This window comes from Protopterus annectens, chromosome 13.part0, assembly GCF_019279795.1.
Source record: "Protopterus annectens isolate FY-2018-M chromosome 13.part0, PAN1.0, whole genome shotgun sequence".
NCBI classification, from domain to species: domain Eukaryota; kingdom Metazoa; phylum Chordata; order Ceratodontiformes; family Protopteridae; genus Protopterus; species Protopterus annectens.
The window spans coordinates 980,210,227-980,236,070 of NC_056747.1; the positions used below are offsets into that span (position 1 = coordinate 980,210,227).

At 42.6% G+C, this 25,844-nt stretch overlaps 1 protein-coding gene across 1 annotated transcript in view; it reads left to right on the plus strand.

The window, feature by feature from the left end:
• LOC122787912 (junction plakoglobin-like) overlaps positions 1–25,844 on the plus strand; it is a 497,854-nt gene that overhangs the window by 134,116 nt on the left and 337,894 nt on the right. The gene's annotated exons all lie outside the window — the stretch shown is intronic.

Here is a 25,844-nt window from a genome sequence, read left to right on the forward strand (position 1 = left end):
AGAGCGACTGCTAACCAAAAGTGTTTTTTCCTGCTACTACCTGGGCGACTGTCAGATCTAGCTAAACTGCAAATATTTCTGCTTCTTGAACTGTTTTAAACTGTCTAAAGTTGTTTTTGCACCTGCACTTTTAAAGTTTGTCCTGTTTGTTGCATTTACTTGTTGAGGCTACACACTCAAGTGCGCTAGCCTGTGTTATATTTATTGCAATTTCCTGCTGTTTGTTGCAAAAAAAAAAAAAAAAAAGTTATCCTTGTTTCCCATCTTTCCTGACCTAGAGTAGTCCAAATACAGGCTTTGCTGTATTCTGGACTTTTGGAAAGTTCCTGTGTTGTCCATTTCCTTTCTTGGCTAGAGGGAGGCTTCTTTGTTCACCAGTGGCAGTGGGGAGCTTGGAGCAGGCTATCTGTCCCTGGAGGAGTGTTCCCAGCACAGGAATCTGGTAGTCTGTTGGCTGTTTTGGGCCAATTTCTAGCTCTTTCAAGTCCGCCTGTATAAAACCCGCTGTAGCGCGGCTTTGCGTGCTTTTGTGCATAGCGCTTCATCGAGCAGCGCCGCTTATTTGGGTTTGAGCCTTGGAACTGATCTAGTTCTCATAATAAACACCCTATTCCTATGCTAAAGCCTAGCACTTGCTCACTAAAGCAATTAAGTCAGCACTAAAAAATTAAAAGCACTACACCCTCACAAACTCCCCTTGAGTAACTTGTTACCCATTGGCCCTTTTTTTCAATTATAAAGGAATTCCCAATACTATTCTAGCATGTCCAAAGGTCAGTTGTCAATCTCCTCTCCGGTCCAGCTGGTGAACCTGGGAATCTTGAGGCAATGTTACAACTGCCTAATGTACACAGACAACCCTCTCCTCCTCCCAACAAATTCCAACACATGTGAGAGATGCAACCATATAGCCAAACTGGAGGCTAAGCTCTCTCAACTCAGTACTGGCGTAACCAGTCAGGAGGAGAAGGAAACCACACTCACTACAATTCCAGTCTCACATAGACCTACCACGACAGCAAACCAAACACATAAACACACAAAAACATACTTGGAGGCTCTAAATAAAAATCTGCCTAAGCAGCAGAGACCTCCAAAGCAGACACCCAAGCAACCGCTACCCCAAAACAAAACACATGCAACATATAGCTCACAAAGCCAGTGTGCCGAACAGTCACAGCCCTTAAGGCTAAACAACACACCTGATACACTTGTAATAGATGACTCTATCATCAGGCACACTGACGTCCCGCTCACCAGGCTGAACAAGGTCACGGTGAGCTGCCTATCGGGTGCTAGGATCCGCCACATAACACAAGCACTCAGGTCACTCCAAGGCAAGTACAAATATGACTCTGTCATTGTCCATGCTGGTGTGAATGACCTGAGACGTACCTCCCTGGACTACATGAAAAGAGACCTAGAGGAGCTCTCTGGGCATGTAGCCCAGGCCGGTATGACCCTGACCTTGAGTAGCATCTTACCCTCACCAAGAATGATGCCACAGTATGAAGACAAGATTATCAATTTCAACAATTGGCTTAAGTATTGGTGTCATTCAAAGGGGATCCAATGCCTGTCAGCCTGGGATGACATGCTCGACAAGCCACGATGCTTCGCTAGGGACGGCTTGCACCTGTCACCCCTGGGCTTTCGGATATTGGCAAAGGCTCTTGCTACCCCCATAGTGCCTTTTTTAGGCAAGGCTCAAAAGACAAACCCACCTCCATAGGTATCACAAGGGATAAGAAACTAAGAGTAATGCTACTCAACGCCAGAAGTCTAAACCTCAAGATGCACGCACTTGAAACTCTCCTTAGCATGGAGAACAACGATATCTGTGCAATAACAGAAACCTGGTTCAAGGTTCTCGATAGCACCCCAGCACTACCAGGTTATACCTCATACCATGCTTTTCGGCCCCAAAACTTGGACCGAACCACAAAAGGAGGGGGAGTATCAATATTCGTCAAAGATACCCACACCTCCAGGTTGGTGGCACAGCACGAAGCATCAGAAACTGTCCATGTGCAACTAACAGTGGGTAAAACTGCCTTCCAGTTTATAGCCTGCTACAGACCAGACCACCCTCCCAAACCCAGGAACCCCACTCGGCCTTCCTGAGAACACTGGAAAATATGAAGGTCTCTCCAAACACCATTATATTGGGTGACTTCAACTACCCAACCATAGACTGGGAGCATTACTCTAGCTCCAACACCCTAGCCCAAAGGTTCCTAGAATTTATAAACTCAATGCTATGGAACAACTTGTTACCACTCCCACAAGAGGGGAAAACATACTGGACTTGATCATCACCAACATGGGGACTCTATGCTCCAGACCAGAAGTGTATCCCTCACTGGTAAGATCAGACCATAAACTAATCTCACTGGATATTCACATCCCGACCCCCCCCCATGCCCAGAAAACCACAGTGAAGAACTTCTCTAAAGCAAATTTCACACTCCTCAAAACCGAGGTGGAATCCTTCAAAGCCCCCGGGCCTCTGGATAATATGGCCCAGACCACAAAATCCTTTATAAACGCATTCTATGAACACCTTCAGGAATGCATGGATCATGCAATCCCAAATAAAACCAAGACCCAATCCTCCAAAGGCAGACGTCCTGTCTGGTGGACCCCAGCCATAAACAAACTATACAATAGAAGGAGGAAGCTACTACATGACAGAGCAAAATCCCAAAAAGGGAAGGCATCTCTGATCAGTATTAGCAAAAAACTACGGGCACTCATAAAATCGTCTAAGGCCAGCTTCGAGAAAAATTGCACAGGACACTAAGGATAATCACAAGGCTTTCTTTAGTTATGTTAGGAACCTGGGTGGGAATTCCCAGATATGCTCAGAATTAGTCCAAAATGACAAAAAATACACCGAACCCACAGACATTGCCAACATCCTAGCTGACAGGTTCAGCGCAAACTCCCACCAAAAGAGCTAATATCTATCCCAGCAGAGTGCTGCCCCCATGACATCTCAGATGCTCAGGTAAGAGCTGCCCTCTCCAAAGCAAGAAACACAGCATCAATGGGACCAGACGGTGTCCCGGGCTGCGTCCTACATGAACTCCAAGAAGAGCTAAACCCAAACCTAAAACTACTGTTCAATCTCAGCCTTACTACAGGATATGTACCCAATGAGTGGCGTACAGCAACAGTGGTTCCTCTCCACAAAGGTGGTGCCTCAACGGATCCTGGAAACTATCGCCCCATAAGTCTCACTAGCTTGGTCTGCAAAGCTATGGAAAGGATCATCGTGGACCTTATAAATAAAGATATTGGGGACCTACAGACACTGGATCCTACCCAGTTCGGCTTTAAGGGCAGATCCTGCCTCTTAAACCTGGTCAATTTCTTTGAAACGGTCACCAAGGCCATTGACAAGGGGAAGGTGGTCCACACAGCCTACCTGGACCTCGCAAAAGCCTTCGATACAATACCCCACTCGGGCATTATAGATAAGCTCACCAGCTTAAATATAAACCCCTATGTCACTAGATGGGTTGCAAACTGGCTCAAGGACAGAACCCACATGGTTAGAATAGCTGGAGCCATGTCAGACTCCAAACCAGTTACAAGTGGCGTCCCACAAGGCTCAATCTTGGGACCTCTCTTGTTCGGTATATATTTCTCGGAGGTACAGGCCAACATGGAAGGACTGTGGCTGACCAAGTTCTCAGATGACTGCAAACTGGGCACTATAATAGACTCTCCAGCTGACACAAGCATCCTCCAAAAGGGCCTCATAGAAACAGACAACTGTTGCCAGAGCCATGGCCTCAAGCTAAACGCCAAAAAGTGTATAGTCATCCCCTTTGGCAAAAACAAAGTGCCCACAAATTACCACATAGGTGGTAATCCATTAAGTACAGAAGAAGTAATTAGGGACCTGGGGACCCAAGTTGATAGCAATCTCTCATTTGACAACCACGTGGCCAAAGTGGTTAGAAAAACATTTTATATAGCCCACCTAATCATGAAGGGATTCGCATCCAGATCAGGGGAGGTCATCGTGCCTTTTTACTCATCCCTCATCAGGCCCATAATTGAGTACAATGCCCCTTTTGGGATGTACCTTACCAGACACCTGCAGCAACTGGAAAGACCCCAAAAGTACCTCACCAAGAGGATCAAGGGGCTCAAACAGATGCCCTATGCTGCCCGGTTAAAGAAACTCCAGCTCTACTCAGTGGCATACCGCCTGCTCAGAGGCGATCTGTGCTGGACTTATAAAGCCATGTCCAACCCGGAATTAATGGACATGCTGCACCTCAGAAAATCCAAATCCCATCGAGCTACGCTCGAGGGACTTAAACCTCAGCACTGAAATAAATAGGACATGCTGGAGGGACAGATTCATAACCCAAAGGCTCCCTTCACTCTGGAATAAAATCCCAGTCCAGGTTAGGCAGAGTCCCTCATTGACTCTCTTCAAGAGGAATCTTGATGAGTGGATGGGAGATCGTAGGTTTACCCCGGGTATCACTTCTGTGTCACTGTTAGACAGAAGCGCAGTATACTAACCTCGAAAAAGGGCATAGCAAAATTAATTTAAAATGGGTGGCGAAAGCCATACACACTCTGGCTAGGCTTATAAATGCCCTAGGGCAGATAGCCTAGTATGAACCTATGAAAGTGTACTACAAGTTAAGAAATGTGTACACTCTGTGAGAAGTGAGGTTTATGGGACATGAACACCATCCTGCTTGTAAGAGTGCAATCCCAATTGCTCTACTTTTGTACCAGCAAGGCAACCAAAAAGTCTTGAACACTACAGAAACAAGAAATATCACATCTGGTGGTATATGAACCAACGGTTGACCATTTTTGCAGACTTTATAATGTATTACAGAAATGCTGGTCAGTGGGGGATCTGAAACCCTTTGGTATACTCCGAGATTGCTTGGGGTAGTTTAGAAATCGATGGATAGTATGCAGTAGCTGGAGTGCAAGGAGTGATTGGTGGCATCAGTGGTATGAAGGTACAGCTAACAAGAATGGTAATCTGCACCACTGTGCTGTGTTCATCTTTCACAGTTCTGTCAGAAGTACAGGTATGCTGTGCCCAAAACACTAGATCAGTCCGCTATGCCATTTTTGGGTTTCTACTGTACTGCTTTGACGCTTCCTTGGGTGGAAAGTTGGCATGCATGATTTATTCATTCATATTTGATTACCAGGGTAGTACACTGATCAGATCTGTATCTGTATCACGTAGTCGAAATTCTGTAAGTTCGAACACCGTATGTTTGAACCTAAATGTTCGAACTTAGAGAATTTTGAATACGTAAAAAAAAAAATAAATACAACAAAAAAGAAAAAGGGTTGTAAGCAGGGGGGGGACAAGCCCCCATCACCCCCCCCCAACTCAGAGACCACACTACAATGCGGTAAAGGGAATTTTCCCTTTATTGCATTGTAGCACGGCCCCAGAGTTGGTATATTTAAAGAGCGGGGGGTGCAGGGGGCTTGCCCCCCTGCTTACAGCTGTCGGGACGTTGTTCCTGTTTATTATTATTATTATTATTATTATTATTATATATATATATATTTTTTTTTTTTTTTGAGTTTGAAGTATGACCACTTCGAACATATGGTCTCGGCCATATCATGTTCGAAGTTGTCATACTTTGACTGTGTGATATAGACCCCACTGATCAATACTGACAAAATGAAGGGAAAACAGTTGGAAATAAGGAGTCCGAAGTATGTACTATTGACATGGTTTAGTATGCTTTGGTGATTTATGGAAGTTATTGTTGGGGGAATATTTCTTTCATACTGGAAAGCAATATCTACGTAGCAAAAAAGTAAATAGTTATGTACCCCTACTTTAGACTCTCACTAGCACCATTAAAAGCAGAATTATACCAGCTGTGTCATGCAGATCCTGGTATTAGCTGAAGAAAAAAATGTTCAGAGTGATTTAGAAAATGTTATGCTCTTATCTTGGGCTAAAATGTAGAATGGAGGTTGTGATAAGTGTGACATGGGCTTTAGGGTTAAGTAGCAGGAAGATGGGGCTGAAGATTCATGCCTCGCTACAATAATCTGATTTTAAAGTTCTGAAAGTAAGCAAGCAGCTACATTTTGTATACCAAAAGCAGCAGCAAATGATTTTCAGAAACAAAACTGCTTGCTTTAAGAACACATCCAGCCATATACTATAAAGTTTCTTTACATATTGATCTTGTATGTGGCACTAACTTTTTATATTGCTTAAGTGGCTGGTGTCTTTTGCATACTAGATGTTGCACTTCAGAATGACTGGATGAGGGCTACCACTCATTATGTATGTTGGGTTTGCACGAGTAGCTAATTTTCAAGTTACTGTAGTGCCTTCATATTTGGAACATACCTCTCTATATCGGTGGAACAATTCTGGAGAAAGCAAAAAAAAAAAAAAAAAGCAGACATTTTATGAGAAACAGAAGAAAAATATGATGCAAAAATCTGAACAGTTGAGAGGTGCTTGTGACCATTAATTTAAACTTCTCAAACCTAGCCAGGTAGGCTTCCATCAGCTTTCTAGTATCATTTAGGACTGGTGATCCCCATCTGATTAAATTCCTACACACACAAAAACATGGTGAGAATGATGGATAGAAAGGTAATTAGTTTGATAACTAGCAAAATGTTGCTGGGGGTGGGGTTTGGAATAAAGTAGATGGAAAGGTGGAGCTGCCCTTCATTTATTGTTCAAATAATTTTTTGTACCTTTGAACGCCAGTTTAGTTGGCTGTCTGAAGTTGTGATTTTCAATCATTAAATGCGTCAAAATTAAGGTCTTATGAATAGTTTTTCAAGAAAGTAAATTTGCCTTTGAGTACAAATTTGGTTTCAATAGAGGATTAATATAGAGGACCTTTATAGCTGTTATGATGTAATAAAGGCTTCGGCAATCCCCAGACTTACGGCATGTTCTAATGTTACAATGGTGTGAGCTCAGAAAGGGTGTCCAAACGTTGTGCTGTAGGCCAAGCATGAGCCATCTGTTCCTTGGCTGTGCATTTTAGGCAAATGTCCATTGAGGGGGTGGGTCATGAGAGAATAGGTACCTCTGTACCTAGGCCTGAGTTTGCTTTTGCTGCCAGTTCACTTAACAGTGCAAGGTATATGGTTCCTGTTCTCAGCTTAATTATAGATTTTTTTTGTTTTGTAGCAATAAAAGAAAAGCTTGTTAGCATTAGAATTTCCACCCCCAGCTATAGGATTTTTTTATTTTTTGTATTTTTTCCCAAAATGTTTTTATTCATTGTATAACACAATAACATTGAGTATAGTAACAAGATAAAAAAAATGAACTGTATACAATGCCCTTAACTAAAAAAGCAATATACATAGAACAGTTAATATTTCTTTAACTGATTTTTGTCCAAGCAATTAAATGATGGTTGTGTTTAGTACTTGCTTTTATAGTAGCAATCTCATTCTTACAAATGTATTTCACAAGATTATGAATAAACTCCGCTTTAAATACAGGAGTAGATTGGGATTTCCAATTTTTAATTTTCCTTGTTATAGAAAGGATAGACCATAGTAAAAATGTTTGTTTATTAGGAATGAAGATAAGGGAGTCTGAAATCGTGCAGTTGTCATTCCATAGAGCTTTACAAAGATATTTAAAGTCTAACCAAAATGGGGAAATTTATTTTATAGTTAACCATATGTATCCAGTAATAGTGGGGTGTCCATCTCCAGCATTTCATTTCATCTTTCTTGTTCATTTATTGCTAGTCTGTGTGGAGTGAAAAAAAAAATCTATGTAAAAATTTCCATGTGTATACACACCAGAACAGGGAAGATGTGGATTCCTTCACCGACTGTAAACAAAGTTGTTTTTTTTTTTTTTTTCTCTCTCTCTGAGAATACTTGATGTTCTTCGTGTTTCACTGTTGCAGTCGTCATCACATTTGGGTTATCTGCCTGCAGGTAGCCTGCAGTCTGCCTGAATGTAGGTGTCTTGGATTTCTGTGTCGGATGCTGTCGCTTCTTCCATGACATCAGGTAGTCAGGGGTATAAAACGTGCAGTTACGCCATTGCTTCAGTCTTTCTTTCTGTGCAGTGCCCAAAGCAGAAGCAGTTAGCAAGTGCTGGTTGGCTGACTCCTGAAATTTTCGTTTTTCAAGTTTCAGACCTGAAGTCTTCTAAGATAAGTACCCCATTGGGGATCCTTTTTTCTTGCTCTAACTGATGTCAGAAAAAAATAATTGTCTTGCCTGTGGAAAGCAAATACCTCACAGAGATTTTCATTCTTACTGTGTCAGCTGTTTAGGCCCAGACCATGACATCACTCGCTGTCTGTTTTGTGCCTTGTTCAACACCCAAACTATTCGTTGTCGGGTAATTATTGTTGCTAAATTCTTTCGCTCTTGAGCGCCATACTCCGAAATGGCTTCGATAAGCCATCAACTACTGATCTTCCGAAAAAATAAGGTTGAAGATAGAGACAAACCGCATAGGTCCAAAACTGCCGATGATGCTACCGTTAAGCTAGTCACCCTTCCGCCAGTACTCAGGTGCTTTCGCAGCCCCTGATACCTGCTTCTACAGATTCACAGGCCTTTACTGAGACCCATTCGGAGTCCAGTATGCCGCAAGATGCTTCTTCGATGGAACCTGCGGATGTCTCTACCTTGGATGGGTCTGGAGCTGCTGTGCAGGCACCAGCTGCTGAGGGTGTATTCAGGCCTTCCGATTTTCATATTAAACAAACTACTTTGTTTCAAACCAAAAATACTGAATTTCTCAGGCCTAAAGTTCACCCTATGCCTAGGAAACCGACCAAAGCGCATTCTCAGGCTCCCATGCCACAAAAAACAAATGCTTAGAATGGCTGAAGACCTTATTACCTTAATTAGGAGAAGTCCACCTTCCCCCTCTAAGAGACCAAGAACTGATTTTCCTTCTTATTCTTCTGATCAGGAATCTGATATCTATGTTCCTTCTGATTACCAGGACATAACCCATTATCTACCTGTGAGGATTCTGATGCAGAGGATTCCATTCCCTCTGCTTCCCCTCCAGAAGATTTTTCTTTTGGTGAAACCCTGCATACTCTTGGAGAGCATTTCCGTTGGGAGAGCCAGGACTGCTCTGAGTCCAAAAGAGATGCTGGGCATTTTTAAACTTTCCTCAGCACAGGCTTCTAGCTATCCCTCCTGTTCTGGAAATTGTAGATTAAATTTTCCTGGAATCCAGCCTTACCCCTGATACTTTGCCACCAGGAAACCTAACGGGTACTATAGAATACCCGACTCCCACAAATTCCTTTTTAGGAATCCTACTGCAGATCCAGAGACCATTTCCCAAGGGACTAAAGGCATTAAGGCTACAGCTGCCAATCATCCTACCCCTTCAGACAGGGATTCTAAGGCTTTAGACAGATGGGGTAAGAAGGTATACACCTCTGCTACTCTGGCCATTAGGGCTTGAAATTGCCAGTTTCATATGTTAAAGTTGTTGTGTCTTTCGGCTTTTCCCGTTTAGGGGTCGCCACAGCGGAACTCCGGTCTGCTAATTATTGGCAGTAGATTTTTATGTGCCGAGTTGCCAGCCCTGATGCACAACCTTCAACGAAGGTACGCCTATCCATGCATGTCTCCACACACAAGCCGCTGTAGCTGAGAATCAAACAGGACAACGTCTATCTGTGAGGCGACAACTCTACCGAAGCACCACCACCGCAGTACTAGTTCATATGTTAAAGTATCAGCAACATATTTATGCAGCTAATTAAACAGAAAATGGTGTTGATTCCTGACTGTGCTAACACAAAGATTTACAAGTTAATGCATTCTGCTACCCAAGTTGGTAAACGTACTTCACAATGTGGGTTTGCCTTAGAAGCATCTTGCAGGGCTGCTGTCACTGGGTCTGTTCTTAGAAGGCATGTTTGGCTTAAGGAACAAACCTTGCCAGATCATGTCAAAGCAAAATTACTGGATGCACCATTAAACCAAGAGCTTCTGTTTGACAGTAAAGCAGAAGTCCTCAAAAGGAGACCACCAAGACTTCAGTCTAAGGTTATGCACAGATCTAAACAATGGAGTGCTCCCACATCCAAAACGGGGAGTAGTAAACCACCATCCTATGGTAAAATTGCACAATGAATTATCTTTAACTCTCTTCCAAGCTTTGCCCAAGTACTTGTACTCGTAGGAGGGAAACTTGCCCTGCATGCAAAAAACTGGGAATACAGTACCAAAGACAGATGGGTCTTAAAACATTGTTTCCCAAGGATACAGATTCCAATTTCACTCACTCCCAACCCTAAGTGGATGGCCAGACCTACCCCCAAACCAGTGGACAGAGGCCCAAAAGAAAGTACTTTCTCTCCTCAGTGTCGAGGCTATTCAACCTGTCCCAGCAGAACAAAGGGGACAAGGTGTTTATTCCAGACTGATGTTCATCGTGTTTCACTGCTGCAATCATTACACTTGGGTTATCCTGCTGTCAGGCGGTCCCGCAGTCGGCCAGAGTTCCAAAGTCTTGGTCCGGCGTCGGTTGCTGTCGCCTCCTCCCTGACGTCAGTGCGTCGGGGGTATATAAGAAGCAGCTGATGCCATTTTCTTCAGTCTTTCTTGCCTCGCGGTGCCCGAAGCAAAAGCAGTTCGCAAGTGCCGGTCGGCCGACTCCTGAGATATCAAATTCGATTTTCAGAACCGAAGTCTTCAATAAAGCTAAGTACCCCATTGGGGAAACTTTTTCTTGCCTCAGACCGATGTCAGTAAAAGTTAATTGCATTTCTTGTGGGAAGCAAATGCCTCATAAGGATTTTCATTCTTACTGTATTCCATTCCTAGGCCCAGACCACAACGTCACTAGTTGTCGGTTTTGTGCTAGGTTTAACAAGCGCACTATTAAACGTCTGTTTGATTTTGCTCGCCATTATTTTGGCCAAAGGTTCAATTATACCATGCCGTCGGAACAACAGACAACTGGAATACACAAAAAATGCAAAGACAAAGATAAGGACAGATATCAGAGGTCCAAAACTGACTATGAAGCCTCTTCTAGGCCAGTTGCCGGTTCTCAGTGAGGCGCTTTCGCAGCTCCTGACACCCGCTACCTCAGAGCCACATGCTGCCTCTGACTCCCACGTGGAGATTTCTAGGCCTCTGGTAACTCAAGGTATTAGGCCTACGGAAATTAACCCCTCAGATGGGTCCGGAGCCGCTGAGCAGGCATCGGCTTCTGAGGGTGTTTTCAGACCTTCACAGCTTACCATCAAAACAACAGCCAAGTCTAAAACTCCATTAAAGACAAAGAAACAAGTACAGCATTCACCTGGACAGGCATCCATGCCTAAAAAAACAGATGCTCAAAATGGCCGAAGACCTAATTACTCTGATCAGGGGTTACCATCCTCCTGATAAAAGGCATACGCAGGATACAGATTATGATTCCTCTGACCAGGTTTCCATTTCTTCTGATTCCTCTTCAAACCAGGGATACTCTTTACCCCCCCTATGAGGACTCTGATGCTGAAGAATCTATCCCTTCAGCCTCTCCTCCTGAGGATTACTCTTTTGGGGAAACTTTACATACCATGAGAGAGCATTTCCATTGGGAGAGCCAGGATTATTCAGAATCCAAGAAAAGGCTCAGAGATTTTCTTTTATTGTCTCAGCATAGGCCCCTTGCTATTCCACCTGTTAGATATTGTGGATGATGTGTTCTCTGAATCCAGTTTTCACCCCTGATTCTTTGCCCCCAGCACCAGTCAAGCCAGATAGGTACTACAGAGTCCCTGACTCTCACAAATTTCTTTATAAAAACCCTGCTGCTGACCCAGAAACTATTTCCCAGGGTCCCAAAGGGGTAAAGGCTTCCACTGCTAAAAATCCAGTTCCCTCTGACGGATTCAAGAGCATTAGATAGATGGGGGAAGAAAGTTTACACTTCTGCAACTTTAGCAGTAAGGGCTTTAAATTGCCAGTTCCACATGCTTAAATACCAACAATATTTAATGTCGTTGTTAAAACAGAAAATGCTTACAAGCTCAAAGTCCTGACTACAAAATATGGCAGGATTTATTGTATGCAGCTGAACAAGTGGGAAAACATACTCTGCAATGTGGTTTGAGGCTTCTTGTAGAGCCGCAGTTACAGGATCTGTGATTCGAAGGCATGCTTGGTTAAAAGAACAAGGTTTACCTGATCATGTTAAGGCAAAATTATTGGATGCTCCTTTACAGCATGATATCTTGTTTGGTGTCAAGGCAGAAGAGGTATTAAAGAAAATGGAGGATAAGGCAAAATCTATGCAAACAGTGAAGGATTTCTTACAGGTACAGCCACCTCGATTTAGCAGAAATTGGCCTTCTAAAAATTGGTCCTTTCCAGTGTCCGACAGACCATAAAGAGGCAGATACAGACTCCCAAGAGGCAGATCTCAGCCCCAAGGCTCTTACAGACCACGACAGTGGGGTGCTTCTATGCCAAAAGGAGGAGAAGACCAGTCACAACCGTATAGGAAACAGTCCCAATGACTTCCCCTTCACATGCCAAGCACTTACCTTTTGGCAGCTCCCTTAGGGGGAAAACCAGCTCTTTTTTCACAAAATTGGCATATAATCACCAAAGACAAATGGGTACTGGATATTGTGTTTCAAGGTTACAGGTTCCACTTTCACACTCTACCAAGGCCAAAAGGAATGCCAGACCGGCCACAAAATCAATGGGCAGAGTCACAAAAACAAATTACAGCCCTCATGGACATGAGAGCTATTCAAAAAGTGCCACAACAGGGACAAGGATTTTACTCAAGACTTTTCTTGGTCCCCAGAAAGGACAAGGCCTGGAGACCCATACTGGACCTATCTACTCTAAATACTTAACTGGATGTTCTGAATTTCAAAATTTTGACACTTCAGCAACTTCTTCCCATGCTGGGCAAGAAGGCTTGGCTTGTTACTTTGGACCTCAGAGGCATACCTGCATGTCCCAGTCAGACAAATTGCAGAAGATACCTCCAGATTCATAGCTGGCACGATGCATTGCCAATTCTCTGCACTGCCCTTTGGCTTATCTACTGCACCCAGGGTCTAAAATGCCTGGCACCAGTAATTTCATTTTACAGACAAAAAGGAATTCAAATATATCCCTACTTGGACGACCGTCTTATTCAAGCAGAGAGCAAGCATCTGGCATTTTAAAAAGATTGCTCATTTGCCTAGGGTGGTACACAGTAAACAAAAATAAGTCAAAACTAGTGCCCTCACAAGCGATAATATTCCTGGTTGCCAGCTTAAATACAATGGCCCAGATGGCTTATCTCCCGCCAGACAGACAAAGGCTAACTGACTCAGTACTTTCAATTGATGGCAACAAAAACCCAACTCCCTGCAAGAAAAATTCTGCAGGCCTTGGGGTTCATGGCGTCCTGCATACTACTAATACCATATGCCAGACTGCATATGAGGAAATTACAGTGGTACCTAAAAAGTGTTTGGACTCAACACGGTCACAGTTTGGAAACAGTAATACAACTTATTCCCTGCCTACAACAGGAGTTTAGATGGTAGGCACAGGCATGTCACCACAACAAGGGACAGCCTTTCACTTTACCCACAGCCAGGCAGACACTAACAAGAGATGCTTCGGATTACGCCTAGGAAGCACACATGGCAGGAAAATGTATTCAGGGCAAGTGGGCCGCAGACCAAATGCATCTTCATATCAATCAAAAAGAGATGCTAGCTGTACAAAATGCCCTAACTGCTTTCAAGGACCTTCTGCATCTAGGACAACTATTACTAAAGACAGACAACACCACAGTTATGTGGTACATAAACAAGCAAGGGGGCACTCATTCCTATCCCCTCTGCAGACAAGTCATGACTTTGTGGAACACAGCACTGACCTATCAAGTTCATCTGCAAGCACAATTCCTGCCAGGAAAGAAAAATACTCTGGAAGACAACTTAAGCAGAAACATCATGGATCCTCATGAGTGGAAATTAAATCCACAAGTATTCAGCATGATAATACAAAAATGGGGGTGCCCAGACATCTTTTTGCCTCCCCCTTTAAACTGCCAACTACAGAAATTCTGCACAAGGACTTACCACACACAAGCATGGAAAGTGGATGCTCTCTCGTTTAGCTGGAAAACCCTAAAAGTTTATGCCTTCCCACCACTGCCTCTCCTTTCAAAGGTACTCCTAAAAGCCAGACAAAGGCCAAAAATGATCCTGATTGCCCCAGAATGGCCACGCCAGCACTGGTACCCAATTCTTAAAGAACTTGGCTCAAGGCCCAGCATGGATTTTACCTCAAATTCCTCATCTTCTGACTCAACAAAACAATCGGATCCTGCACAGCCAACTCAAAACCTTAAACCTGGCTGCATGGCAGATTACTTAGCCAAGCAGCCAACACCTCTCTCTAAAGCTGTTATGGATGTCATTTTGGAGGCCAGGAGGCCCAGCACCAGGAAATCTTATTCAGAAGTGGAAGAGATTCTGCGCCTGGAACTAGGCTCAAAGCTTTGACCCTCTTGTTCCAAATATTCCTCGGATATTACAATACTTAACTGAGATGCTGGACAAAGGCCTGTCCTTTTCATCCATTAAGATCCACGCCTCTGCCATCTCAGCTCATTACAACACGGATCCTCCTATTTTCTCTCATCCATTACTAAAACAGTACCTCAGAGGGGCTAAAAACATAAGACCGCCCCGGAGAGCACAAATACCAACTTGGGACCTCAACTTTGTCTTGGAAAAACTAACTTTACCTCCTTTTGAACCAGCCAATTCAGCAGAGTTAAAATATGCATCATGGAAAACTGCTCTGCTTCTGGCAATAACCTCAGCAAGAAGAGTCTCAGAGTTACAGGCACTAATGGCAGTGGAACCTTTCATAATTTTTCATCAGGACAGGGTTTCTTTAAGAACAAACCCTACATTTTATGCCAAAGGTGGTATCCAGTGTGGCTCTTGCCAAACTATTCACTTGCCAACATTTTATCCAAATCCCCAGAATAAAGGGGAGAGACTTCTGCACTCATTGGACATGCACAGGCAGTTATGCTTCTACTTGGACAAAACAAAAGTTTTCAGGAAAACTGAGCAATTGTTTGTAGCATATGCTGCAGGATCACAGGGAAAGCGGACCATTTCAAAGTGGATAGGACACTGTATCTGTTTTTGCTACACACAGCATGGAAAAACTGTACCTAGCAACATTAGGCCACATTCCACCAGGGCAACAGCCACTTCAACTGCCTACCTAGGAGTACCTACCAAGGATATTTTGGAAGCTGCAAGTTGAGTTCAGTGCATACCTTTACCAAGCATTACCACTTGCCTCTTTACTCTAAATCCAGAGCTGGCTTTGCCACTGCAGTGCTGCAGGGCCTCATAGCCACCCCGAATCATTTATAGACCCAGCCACCCAACCTCAGCTTTGGGATTCAACCCAAGTGTAATGACTGCAGCAGTGAAACACGATGAACATAGTACAGTTTTGTACCTACCATAAATGTAGATGTTCGAGTGTATTCACTGCTGCAGTCCAGGTTACCCTCCCTCCATCCCCACTTTCTTAGCTGGGACTTATCTATATCTTTTTACCCTATACAACCTATGTGGTGTATTTGTTTGTAACTGAAGGTATTGTTTTCATTTTTTATGTATGTTTTATTAGCAATATGTATTGCCTACCTGTTTGGAGGCACCTGACATCTGGGGCAAGAAAAACTGAAGAAAATGGCATCGGCTGCATCTTGTATACCCCTGGCGCACTGACATCCGGGAAGAAGCGACAGCAACCGCTGCCGGACCAAGACTTTGGAACTCTGGCCGACTGCGAAGTCCGCCTGACGGCAGGATAACCCAAGTGTAATGACTGCAGCAGTGAATACACTCTTAACATCTACATTTATGGTAGGTACAAAACTGTACTTTGTCAACAGTTGGTTCACTGTATGGTAATTGGCTGTCTGACTAAAACACTTGCTGTTAAGGATGGGGGAGGGTATTTGCTCTAGGGCTCTGTTCTGGGATCCCTGCTCTTTGTGCTCTTTGGTATATATATATATATATATATATATATATATATATATATATATATATATATATATATTTTTTTTTTTATTTAAAAGCAGATATTTGTCTAGGAACTATGGCTATCGGGGAACAGTAACTAACCAAGTTTGCTGACCATTGCAGACTGGGGTTGATTATTAAATATCGTTCTGGTATTGCAGTTCTCTAGCAAGGGCTGTACCAAGCAAATGTTTTGTATTACTTAAGGGATGACTGGAAATGCAGCATGGTTTTCTTTGGTAACTCTATCATCACTACTGCTTACTATGTAGAGAACATACCACTATAAAATTGACAGTCATCAGGGACTTTGGTATGTGTTGATACTGGCGAGTCCGTTGACCACCATGTTTCTGTGATAGTTAAAAATTCCTTCTAGCTTGGATAACTTGTACTTCATGGCATCTCCTCAACATCCAGAGAAAATGTAATTCCACTTAATGATGGCCCTGATAAAGGATGAGGAACGTATAATGCAACTTCCCTTCAGAATGTATCTTGCCAAGTACATAAACCAGCTTGAGAGCCTTCAGCGTTTCCTCGCCAAAAACATTTCCAGTGTCCGTACTCTTGGCTACTGTGAAAGACTAAAACGCCTTGTACCTCTATTGACTCCTGAAGGGTGGAATCTCCTTAGCCTACCAGGCTGTGAATAACCCAGTATTCTTTGAACTCCTTCATCTAAATAGATCCAGTGATAAAAAAACAAAACAAATGCCCACAGACCTAAACTCGTCAACCCCAGGTGGCTTGACAGATACCTAACCCAACACATCCTTAACCCACAATTTATGGAATAGGCTGTCCCTGCCTGTCAAGCTTGATGGTCTAAGTGGACTAAGCATTTTAAGACCAAACACCTGGAGATTTGAGTGGGGAGGAGGTTGTATATATAACAAATTATTTTATTTATTTTTGCACTTGAACTACTGTTAATAGTTCCACTGCTGTTTGTAGATCAACTTAAACTGTAGAAGATGGGTTTCTTTCTGCAGTCTCAGGCTTAAGGGATTTGTTTTTTGGCTGCAGTGTTCCATTGCAAGTGTTGCAGCTGATATAGTGGTAAATGGGCACAAAGCTGACCGCTCAATGATGCGTACTTTAACTTGTCTTGTGTTCTTGTTTATTTATTTTGAGCTTGGAAATGGAATATTTTAACACTGATTTGATTGAAAAACGTAGAAAAATCTCTGCATGCAGCTGTTTTCCTTTCACTTCAATTGGTAATGTGCCATGCTTTGTTTTTGTTCATCTGTTTTTTTGCATTGGGAAGCAAGACACTGAAGTAAGGAGACTTGTGAACTAGGCAGTGCTTGCCTGCCAGTGCTGTCTTTCTTTATGCTTACTCAGTTGTGAACCGCACCATTGAGAGCTGCTGCTGAACTTTTCTCACAGATGATGTGCGAGTGGTACGTGCATATGTAGGCAAAAGTCTGAATTGTTAACTAACCTATTATCTCATTTTTGGTTTACCTAGAAACCAGTGTTGTCACTGAAGGTCAGGCATTGTCAGGTTGTCTGTTGCAGTGTTGCTGTTGAATGCATAACAAGTCTCACCATTTTTTATTCACCAAATAATGATAAATGTACATCATCACCAAATGATAAATGTTGGTGTATGTATAACTTGGTGTTAATTTACAAGCTCTAGCAAAAACAGAAGCATTTTTCATTAATATGACGACTAGTTTTATCAGTTTTATCAGATGTGATAGATTCTGTTTTGCATTAAGTATTTGCAGTTGCATGTTGAGTATAGTTCCCAAACAGATGCATAGCAAGATTTGTTCAACACCAGATTGTGCAAGTACTTTGAGAAAGGTATGGAGGTGTATGTCAACCTCTACCCTCTGCATGCCTTTCCTAACTAAATAGTCCTACAATATATTGTCCATAATTTGCATTCCATACCACAAAATGCATGTAACTGTAACATTAATTCACATTTCCCTCATTGTGCGTGTGCATACACACACCTCATGTATTTTCCAAATATACTTGGAATTCATCACCTGTACACTGTTCTTATTATGTTTTTGTATGCATTTCTACCATAGTACCAAAGGAAACTATTCGTGAATACCAGGAGAACATGCTAACCACACTAAAGCAGTACCCAGAGGGGAAATGTGAACTCTGAAATAGACAAGAAACAGCTCTAATTAATGAGGTTGTGAGGATGTGTTGTGAGGGTACAGCAGTATATGAGCCTTGGTGGTGACACAGGGGCTGTGAGGGACTGTAACAGGTACACAAGGATCCCTACCACATAAGTGGGGATGTTTCCCTTTCAGCATCTTTGTACATCATATGACGCTGTCAGCATTGCACATCAGTGAGAGGTAGGGCTTAAAGCCATGTCAAAAAGTATAAGGCTTCTTCCCATCCATTACAAAGAGGTTTCCCAATCCTGTTTTCAACCCATAAAGTCAGCCCCACTTTGGGGATCGGAGGTTTGCTTCTCAACCCTGCTATGGTGGCTGTACCCGGATGGTGCAATACAGTGGAGGCAAGGCTTGAGATACAGCAGTAACCAAGTAAAAAAAAGTTCATTTGTACCACAAGGGGCATAAAAATAATTAAGGCTGTTGCATAAATGCTTCTTGGTGGAGTCTAGGACATGCCTTTAAATTTACAGCACACCATATACCTCTGTCACTGTCTAGCTGATGCCAGCATTACAGTGAGCCAAACTGCACACCCCACCATGGACAAGTCTGCTTTGACCACTTACTTTCGTCTTTACTCATTGGCTACTGGTTGTACCCACATCCATAGTCTGTCCCAGGTTATGTGGGTCACAGTCAGGGCTTACAACCCCTGTGCACCCCAGGGCCCATTTTTTTTATTTAATGTTCTGTTTACCCAGTCTATTCACCTTCGTCCTCGTGCATCTTATTTTCAGTAAAGGTTTTTGCCATGCTTTGAGGAGCTGGCTACTTGGCTGTGCACTTGAAAGGCCAAATTTTTGAGTTGGACAGTACACAGTGCAGGCCTTGGGTGCCTGCAAGAGTGGTTGGCTCAGACAATATGTACATCTTGTGGTGACTGCTATTGAAATGAATGTCTGTGATTGTATCCTATTCATGGCAGCCCTATTCTGTTCTGTCATGAGACTGCTGCGGAATATAACCACTAGGTGCTATTTTCTTTTTGTTTCTAGAGGGATGGTATCTTACTTGTGCTGCTTTGTTTCCCCCACACGTTTAAGTCTGCCTTTTGTCTGCTTCCAGAGTATGGTTTGCGTGTTGTCTCAGCATTTGCATGCATTTTCCTTTGGTACATATGCATATACAGCTGATAAGAACATTGCACCAGGAAAATGTCACCTGTACAAGTCCAGAAAATACAAGGAGGAATGTGTATGATGAGAGAAATGTGCTTTAGTTATATCCATATGCATTTAGTGGTACGGACTGCAAATTGTGAAGTATTATTGGTAATGCTTCTGAGCAATGCTCAATTACCATCAACAGTGACATGACTGCATGGAAATATATTTTTTAAGAGAATTTCAAAATGAATTGAAAAACTTAGAGAAAACGTGCAATGCGTTTTGTCAGAAATCTGAACTGAGTGGGCCTGTTACAAAGCGGAGTGGTAGTGCTTTAGTTTGTGAACAGGAAAATGAGAACTTTGTGAACAGAGATCTGTGTGAACCACTGAGTGAGATCTATAGAACACAGTGTGAACAGATAAATAGAAACTGAGCGTGGTTTACTTGGAAAAGGAACAGCTGAGTGTGATGGCTGTTTATAAGGAAATGAGAAAATGAGGCCGTATGTTTCAGAGTGAAGGTGTCTAACTGTGGGTAAATATTGGGCTATCAGTCTGCAGATTACAAATCTAGCCAATCAGAGGTCAGAATCAAATCTTGCATCTTGTGTTTGTCAGGTGAATATTTTAACCATTATGCCAATCCCCAGCCCATAAGTAGTAGGCAGTCAATATGCAGACTATTATACCAAGCTAATTGCAATATAGTAGCCAAAGATTAGGCCCTCTGGGTAAAATATATTATTTTTATTTGCTAGCAATGTAAAGCAGGGGAGTCAACAGGATTTTTTGCTGGGGGGTGCAAACCCAGAGCCCTCCCTCAAACCCCCCCCACGCAGCCATTGCAGTGTCCCATTGCTTGGCTATTTCTCCCTAGTTGCCGCAAACACTGTTCAAAACTGTGTGCATACTGCTTTATGCTGTACTTCTACAATTATTACAGATGTTTGGATTTAATTTACAACTTTTCTTTCAAATTTTATAGCACAAACACTGATGAACATTTGTTAAACTAATAATCTTACAATGAAAACAGACTTGACATTAAAACTTCCCTACCTTTGAAACTCACATTCACTGAAACAGCATTGAAACCCACATTCAAAGAAAATGCATCTGGGCAGTGGTGGGTTAAGTGTACCTTTGGGCTGTTTTCAAATCATAGGCCCCTTGCACACATTTTTAGGACCATGCAAAAGTTCTTTGATTCACCTTCCTGATTGTATTAATTATGATATATAATAATTGAATTGTATCCCTTGTATAATACAGCACCACTTGTTAGAATGTATTTTAAATGTATAGTTTTGAACATTTTCAGTAAGCAATTAAACAAAACATATGAACCAATAATGACAAACTGCCCGATTCAGAACATTTCAACAGTAAAAGGCCAATCAAATTTCTGTCATTACAATCCACCAGTATCAGTCAATCCACCAGAATCCGTCAATATTCACAATCTCTGCAGAAGTAAAAATTATCTGAATAATTGCACATTAAAGAAATCTGAAACTAAAGAAGAGGCTGTTGCTAGAAAACAACTTAACATTTCAGTGTTTCATCTACAAATTCAGTACCTGCTGCCCTTGGAAAATAAATAGCCTTTGTTAATTCAAAAAATCGTAAGCTGGTATAGTGCAATAAATCTGAAGAAAGCGTGAAACACACATAGGGACAGATAATAAATATTACTCTCATGAACTTAGAAAATTGCTAGAATAACAGGATCTGTGTTAGTATGCACATTTCTGAAGGATATAGCATCTAAAACTCAACTGTCTGTCATTTAGCAACTTCAATCCTTTTTAGGAGGAATATGAGGCAAATATCTGGACATTCTACCAAAATCTGGACAGCTGAAGGGTATGTTACCTCCCTCTTACACACACCATACCTCTGTTTTTTAGTACAAGAAATCTGGACAAAGCCTGTTATAATGTTGGGGGCAAGGGCCCAAAACTAGGGACACATTTAGAAAGTTGCAAGAATAACAGGATTTGTGTTGGTGCATTTTCTGAAGGATATGAAATCAAACTCATGCATGTCATTATTTAGTAACTTTAATCCTGTGCTCATCCCAGTGATTTGTAAAAAAAAACAGAATTTTTGAGGACCACACCTAAAAATATAAGGCAAAAATCTGAGCATTCTGAGAAAATCTGTACAGTTGAGTGGTATGACATACACATACATCCCCCTACCTCCTTAGAAAGTGGATAGAACAACACATTTTGAATTACTATGCATTTTCTGAAGGATATGAAGTCTAAAGCTCAAATGTCTGCCATTATTGTCTGACTACAGTCCTCAATGATTTGCCAGAAACAAATTGAAAATATGAGGCAAAGGTCTGGATAATTGTGATTATATGAACCCACCCCTTACAAACACACTTCTACCTCCCTCTTACTTACACACACACACACTTCTACCTCCTATATATATATATATATATATATATATATATATATATATATATATACGCGCACACACCCCCTGCCTTTTCCTACCTACTTCTTACATACGCGCATACACACCCCTACCTACTTACCACTTCTTACATCTACACACCCCTACCTACCTGTTTCTTACACACACAGACGCATATACCTTTTAAACACTTAAATACACACACGTACACACCGACCTCTCACTTGTATGATGTTCTTCATGTTTCACTGTTGCAGTCATTACATTTGGGTAATCTGCTGGCAGGTTGCCCTCATTCGGCCTGAATTCCAAAGTCTTGGGTCCTGCGTCAGTTGCTTTCTCCTCTTCCATGACGTCAGGTCGTCAGGGGTATAAAACAAGTAGCCGACTACATTTTCTTTAGTCTTTCTTGCAGCGCGGTGCCCGAAGCAGAAGCATTTCGCAAGTGCCGGTTGGCAGACTCCTGAAATTTTCGAGTTTCAGAACCGAAGTCTTCACTAAAGCTAAGTACCCTGTTGGGGAAACTTTTTTTTTTTTTTTTTTTTCTTTTTCTTGCTCCATACCGATGTCAGAAAAAGTTAATAATTGTATTACTTGTGGGAAGCAAATACCACATAAGGATTTCCATTTATACTGTATTCCTTGCCTAGGCCCTGATCACAATGTGCCTGGCTGTCTGTTTTGTGCTAGATTTAACCAACGCACTATTAAGCATCAGTATATTTTTGCCTAAAAATATTTTGGAAACTGATTTAACTACCTAGAAATGTCGTTGGATAGCAGTGCGAATAACTGAGTACACAAAAAAAATGCAAAGAAAAGGACAGAGACACAGTCTAGGTCCAAAACCGACGACGATGCTTCTCCTAAGCCGTTCGCTGGTACTCAGTGAGGCACTTTCGCCGCCCCTGATGCCCGCTACTTTCGAGTTACAGACCCCTACCGAGACCCATGTGGAGTCCGGCATGCCGCAAGATACTCAAATTATTGGACCCGTGGATGTATCTCCCTCAGATGGGTCCGGAGCCGCTGAGCAGGCACTGGCTTCTGAGGGTGTATTCAGGCCTCAAAATTTTTATATAAAACCGATGACAGCTGCAAAACCAAAGACAAAAGCAACTTCTAAAGCTAAAAAAACGATGCATGAGCCATGTGCACAGGCCGCTGTGCCTAAAAAAAACGGTATCAAAATGGCTGAAGACCTTATTACCGTGATCAGGGGTTCCCAACCCCCTCCCCTCCTGGTAAGAGACCTAGGCAAGACACGGATTTTGAATCTTCAGATCAGGTTTCTATTTCTTCTGATTCCTCTTCTAAGGAATTTATCTGTACCTCCCTATGAGGATCCTGATGCAGAGGAGTCTATCCCATCTGCATCAACTCCTGAGAATTACTCGTTTGGAGAAACCTTGTATACTTTGAAGGAGCATTTTCACTGGGAGAGTCAAGATTTCTCAATCAAGAGGCTCAGGGATTTCCTTCTTCCTCAGCACAGGCCTTTAGCATACCCCCTGTTTTAGACATTGTGGATGATGTGTTTTCAGAGTCGAGCTCGACTCCTGTGTCCTGACTCCTTACCTCCTGGCGCCCAGGAAGTCTGACCAATATTACAGGGTCCCTGACTCTCTCAAATTTTTATTTCGAAACCCTGCTGCTGTCCCTGAAACTATTTCACAGGGTCCAAAGGGAGTTAAGGCCTCAACAGCAAAAAATCCTACCCCCTCTGACCGAGATTCAAGGGCACTGGATAGATGGGGAAAGAAGGTTTATACATCTGCAATCTTGGCAATCAGGGCCTTAAACTGCCAGTTTCATATGCTCAAGTATCAACAACATGTTATGGGATTGCTGAAACAGAAAATTATGTTGATTTCCAAATGTGCAGAAAATAAAGAATTGCAGGAATTATTGCATGCAGCTGAACAAGTTGGAAAGCATACTTTGCAATGTGGTTTTGATTCCTTGGAGGCTTCCTGCAGGGCCGCAGTTACTGATCTGTGATTAGCAGGCATGCCTGGCTAAAAGAGAAAAACTTGCCTGATCATGTTAAAGCTAAATTACTGGATGCACCTTTACAGCATGATACTCTGTTTGGTATTAAGGCAGAAGAGGTTTTAAAGAAAATGGAAGACAAAGCGAAGTCTATGCAAACTGTAAAAGACTTCTTACAAGTGCAGCCACCAAGATTCAGTAAACACTGACCTACAAAAAGTTGGTCCTTTCCTGTGTCCGACAGAGCTCAGAGGCAAATCCAGACTCCTTAAGGGTTCCTGATACCAGGCACAAGATTTTTACAGGTCAAAGCAATGAGGTGCTTCTACCTCCAAATCTGGAGGAGATGAAGTGCAACCCTACAGAAAACAGTCCCAATGACTTCCCTCTGCCTTCACCAAGCACTTACCTTTTGGCAGCACCCTTAGGGGGGAAATTTAGCACTTTTTGCTCAAAATTGGCAGTTAATAACCCATGACAAGTGGGTACTAAAACATAGTATCACAGGGATACAAATTCCATTTCCATACTCTGACAATGGCAAACGGTTGGCCGGATCTGCCAAAAAATCAATGGGCAGAGGCACAGAAACAGGTTATGTCTCTCATAGATATGGGGGCTATTCAGCCAGTTCCAGAACAGGCAAAAGGTTAAGGGTTTTACTGGACTGTTCTTGGTACCCAGAAAGGACAAGGCCTGGCGGCCAATACTGGATTTATCAGTTTTGAACACATACCTGGACATTCCAAAAGTCAAAATGCTGACTTTGCAGCAGCTTCTGCCCATGCTGGGCAAGAATGCTTGGCTGGTGACATTAGACCTAAAAAAGGCATACCTGCATGTCCCAATAAGGGAATCCTGCAGAAGATACCTCTGCTTCAAGGCTGGCTTAAGGCATTACCAATTTTCTGCACTGCCCTTTGGCTTATCTATTGCGCCCAGGGTCTTTACAAAGTGCCTGGCACCAGTAATTGATTTTTGCAGACAAAGAAGTAAACAAATATATCCTTACTTGGATGACTGTCTCATTCAAGCAGATAACAAGGACATTCTTCAACACCTGGTGTTTGTGAAAAGGCTTCTAACATGTCTAGGGTACACAATAAACAAAAAGAAATCACAACTGGTACCCTTTCAAAAGATAACATTCCTGGGTGCAAGCTTTAATACAACTGCCCAGATGGCTTTCCTCATGCCAGACAAACAAAGGCAACTGACTACTTGTTTCAAACTGATGGCAACAAAAACCCAGTTATCTGCAAGACAAACTCTGCAAGGTTTGGGCTTCATGGCATCTTGCATCCTACAGATTCCATATGCAAGACTGCATATGAGGAAACTTCAATGGTACCTAAAAAGTTTATGGAGTCAACATTGTCACAGTCTGGAAACGATGATTTCCTCTCATTCCCTGCCTACAACAGGAGTTTCTATGGTGGGCAAAGGCATGCCACCAAAACATGGGTGGGCCTTCACTCTACCCCCGGCCAGCCAAACCTTAACAACAGACGTATCAGATTATGCATGAGGGCCCACCTGGCGGGAAGATACATTCAGGGCATATGGACCCCAAAACAAATGCATCTCCTCATCAACCAAAAAGAGATATTAGCTGTTCAAAATGCCCTGACAGCCTTCAAGGACTTACTTCATCCAGGACAACATCTGATAAAGATGGACAACACCACAGCTATGTGGCATATAAACAAGCAGGGGGACACGCACTCATACCCCCTTTGCAGATTAGCCATGGCACTGTGGGATACAGCTTTGACTTAAATACATCAAGCTCAATTCCTGCCAGGAAAACAAAATACTCTGGCAGACGATTTAAGCAGAAATCTTATGGACCCTCACGAGTTGAAACTAGGTCCACAAGTCTTCAGCAAGATGACAAAGAAATGGGGGAGCCCGGACATAGATCTATTTTCCTCTCCTCAAAATTATCAATTGAAAAGATTCTGCAGAAGGACTTATCACAGACGAGCATGGAAAGTGGACGCCCTATCCTTCAGTTGGAAAAACTATCAGTTTACGCCTTACCTCCTCTGCCTCGTCTTCCCAGGG